The following is a 4,002-nucleotide window of genomic DNA, read 5'->3' as shown; positions in this document are numbered from 1 at the left end:
GAGTAAAAACAAGCAAAAGTAGGTCAAGGTCTTCTAAAAGCCGTACCTGAAAGGTTTCCAGTAACAGTTGATTAGATGGTAATTCGATCACACAAACAACCACAGCAAAGAGACACAACTATCAGAGATGTTCAGGATAGCCTCTAAAACAACATCTGACAACATCAGGGAGTTAAAGAATACATGAAATTTCAAAAAGTCAAACTATTTAAATGTCATTGTAGAAACTTGTAATTTTAACACTATGGATAAATTCTAGGGCAGGTGGTGGCATGGCATGGCGAATTTGGGGCCCAAGTGCTGAGTTTCGAAGCTTCGGTTTTGATACCCTTTGGAGATGCCCCCTGGCCTCCTCACCCCTGCCCACCTGTCAGGAAGAGGCTGTCCTGGGCATCACCTCAGGGACAAACAGCCCAGAAGCCCAGTTGAGCGCAGACCTCCAAGGCTGGAGGAAGAAGCCGCCTCTGGGAGCAGGAGGAGCTGCTGGAACCCCTCCTCCCAGGCTTCTTTTCCTGCTCTCCAGCGCCTCTTGCAGGCAGGCAAACCACCCCAGCAGGAGCAGCAGCAGGCCCTTCAGCTGCAGGGCTGCAGCTCCGCCGAATGAGAGAAGCCTCTCTCTGGTGAGTCAGAGGAGCGCAGGCCATATACCCGGGTCTCTGCCTCCACGTTTCCCACCGTGCCCAGGACAGAGCCCAGCGTGGGAGATGCGGGCTGGGGCCGTGCTGGCCACCCCCTCTCTTCCACCTCTTGCTCCAGCCATGCTTTCAGCTCCAGGGCTGAGGCCAGTGGCTAGAGCAGGTCTCACGATGCCAGGTAGCTCCTCACTGGGCTGGTCCTTGGCAGGACCAGGACAGGGGCAGGAGGGACTTGGACCTGCCTTTAGCTCCAGTTCTGTCCCTGAAGGGGGCTCTTCCCCTGGTGCTGGCACTGGCTCATCAGCTGGTGCTGGAAGTTCCTGTATTGCTGCACATGGAATAGGAGCTGAGAAAGAAGAAAGACTCACCAACGTCAGTCACTGTCCACTGGAATTTTCACACACAGAATCAACCTCGCTGAATTTAAGGTATCCCAGCCCGAAAAGACTGCCCCTGCAAAGGCTCATAGACTATAGGCCACCTCACCGTGTGCCTGTGCCTCGATGAACTCCAGAGGCTCCAGCTGGACAAGGACAATGTGCAGATGTGGCGCCAATGGGATCAATGGCCCCAAATGGCCAGAGGTGCCTGGAGTGAAAGATGAGTGAGGTATTGCCCCTCACAAGAGGGCTTGAGCTGCGGGGATCCGCCCGCACACCCTGACCCAAATGACGCATGAATAAAATGTACACTGACACACAGTTATTCTGCTTTGCCAGTCCTGCTGAGTGTCCCCCGCCTGCACACCAAGGGAGGTTTGTCACTGCAGCCGGCCCTGAGCAGCTCGCACTGCAGGCATTTATTTAGTATAGAACTTACAACGGAAGCTTTGAGTAAATACTCCTGTGGATAATTAACATGGTTGAGAGTAGTTCTACGAATGATTAAAGCTCAGGTGCCATGGTTTAAAGTAAATACCATTGGGGGCAGTTTCCCGGGTCTACCTCCCCCCTCCTCCCCAAGAGGACCATCTGGCTCAAAGGTTAGTTAATGGAAGTAGGGTAAACAGACTTAACTGGGGAAGCCTCTATTGTCCCTAGCATTTACCCCATGAGCTAATGCTCTAAGGTAAGAAGCGGCTGCCTTCAGCCTGTTCCATTATTACAAGCTATGTAACCTTTCCGCCTTCCAAAAGGTTTGTGACTATTCCCTATAACTTTCCCTAATATTTCCCTTTAATATTTCTGCCACCATCCTGAGTGAATCCCAACAGATGAGCCTGCTTCGGCATTGTGGGAAAAGGCTCTCGCTCTGGGCCCTCCTGAAGCAGGAGCCTCAAGATGTGCGGATGCAGCAAGAGAACATCTTCCCCTCCTGAGCGTCTCCCACCGAGGGAGCTGGCTGCGGGGCTGTCCCTGGGATGTGGATGCCTGATTACCAGAGTTCTAAGTTCAGTTAGAGTCCATCACCAAGGAAGTGAAGTCACTTCTTTAAGTTTCCGTATCCTTGGCTCCTTCCTTCCATAAAACCTACTCAGAACTCTCTGGGCTGCTGGCTGCTCATCCTCCCCCCAGGTCAGCTCCTCACCTGTACACAGGTAAGTCCACCCAGTGTCTGCTTGTACACCTGTGCCTGATGTGCACCTGGGGCCTAGGAATCCACTTAGGGCCTGCGATCCAACAGGAGCCTAATGTTGATTAAAACTAATTTTGATTATTCCTATGGAGAAGGAAAGGCCTTCTAACAACAAGCAGCAGAGTTCCACATCAAATAGGTAAAAATGATCAAAATCTTGTAAAAGAAAAGTATCTTAATTTTAATCACTGAAATGTTAACTTTTTGATAAATAAGGTTATAATGAAAAATGAAACAATACTAATAAAACAACAGTTGCAGGAAATGCTACTGAGTTTGGTTGTTTGTGGTTTGAACACTGAAAGGTCCCACCTAGTTATGGTCATAATTGCCTACCTTAATCTTCTTGTTCTTATGAGTAATAGAAAAAACACAATGACAGTGATGGTGATGATGGTTGAAATACACAACTGAAGTTTAGCGGCAGAAACATCAGGTGCCCCCAATTACAATGCAGCTGTTCTTACTGGGGTGAGAAAAAAAATCTTGTTTTCAATATATACGGGAAGCAGGAGTGCATGTAGATATGACTGCATTTCTCTGGACTTATGTTTTTCACAGAAGAGCTACAGTTTATCCTGCACTCTCCATTCTGTGATCAAAAACCATGGAACAGAGAAGAGCATTTCAACCTGAGACTCAATTATAAGAATTGCGTGTGCCCCACCTCCCTGCAACCATATATGCCACCTCTCTGTGCTGAGCCAGAGGGGTTCACATATGGCACAGACTGAGGCTGGACTCAATAGTCCTTACCCTCGCAGGTGACAGGCGTTCTGGGGTCACTTGGAGGAGGGAAGCTCCTGGGCTCTGTCTTCTCCACCAGCAGGGGGCAGCAGAGCTGCAGACAGAAGAGAGGCTGAGGCTGCCCAGAAGGAGCCTAAGAGGGAGGCCAGCCCTGAAGGCTCAAGAAGTGTCAAAGGATCAGTCCTCAATTTGGAAGTCCAGTAAAGTGCATCCTATCCCCCCGGGCTGCAGTAACTCCGTCCTGACTGTAAGACTCACACAGCGTCACTCAGGACATTGACAGGAGCCCAGGGACAGTGAGAGCCTCACCTGGGAAATGCAGCTGGAGGTGCCTGGGCCCGGGTGTCAGCCCGGGCAGCTTCCACAGGGCTGGGATTCCCTGGGAGACACCCCGAGGTCGAGGTGCTCTAGGAGGGGGCCACGGTTTGAGAAGACAGGGTTTCCAGGGCCTGAGCTCTTCACCTGGTATTGCTGCCTGAGCCTCCTGCCACTCTCATGGTCTTGTCCCTCTCTGATCAACAGCATTCTGGGGAGCTGAGCCCTCAGTCCTGGGAACTTCCAGAGACACCCCCACCCCTTCTCCCTCCGCCTTTCCTTCCATCTCCAGGCACACTCTGACTCAGGGGGCAGCTCCTGTGCTCAGGGGAGTCTCAGGTGGGTGGGGTGGTGCACTCAGGACCCTGGCTCCAGGATGTGGCATTTCCAGCCTCCTGGAGGAGATGCTCTCCACAGGGAAGGGGATTCTCACCTGCCTCAGGCCACAGCTCTGGCCACCAGGTGGTCTTTGGTTCAGTGACGGGATACACCTCATTGCAGGAACAATGCACCCACCCTGCAGACCCCACACCCTGTCCAAAGGCTGTGTCCCTGGGATGCTCACAGAGACCATGGGGCTTAAAGTTGAATTTCCCACCAATATTTCATGTAAACTTGTAAAAAGCACAAGAAAACCACACTGGACTGAGAACTCTGGTGCTATTTTGGTGCTTTTTACAAGTTTACATAAAATATTGATTGGAAAAATAAACAATGGCAGAGCTGAGGA

General features: G+C 51.1%; 1 pseudogene; it reads right to left on the bottom strand.

Moving 5' to 3' along the window:
- Window positions 1–398: 398 nt before the first annotated feature.
- On the bottom strand, window positions 399–3,768 carry LOC115835850 (annotated as a pseudogene).
- Between the last annotated feature and the right edge of the window lie 234 nt (window positions 3,769–4,002).

Source organism: Nomascus leucogenys, chromosome 7b (assembly GCF_006542625.1).
Source record: "Nomascus leucogenys isolate Asia chromosome 7b, Asia_NLE_v1, whole genome shotgun sequence".
Taxonomy (NCBI): Eukaryota; Metazoa; Chordata; class Mammalia; order Primates; family Hylobatidae; genus Nomascus; species Nomascus leucogenys.
This window is presented reverse-complemented; position numbering and strand designations above follow the sequence as displayed.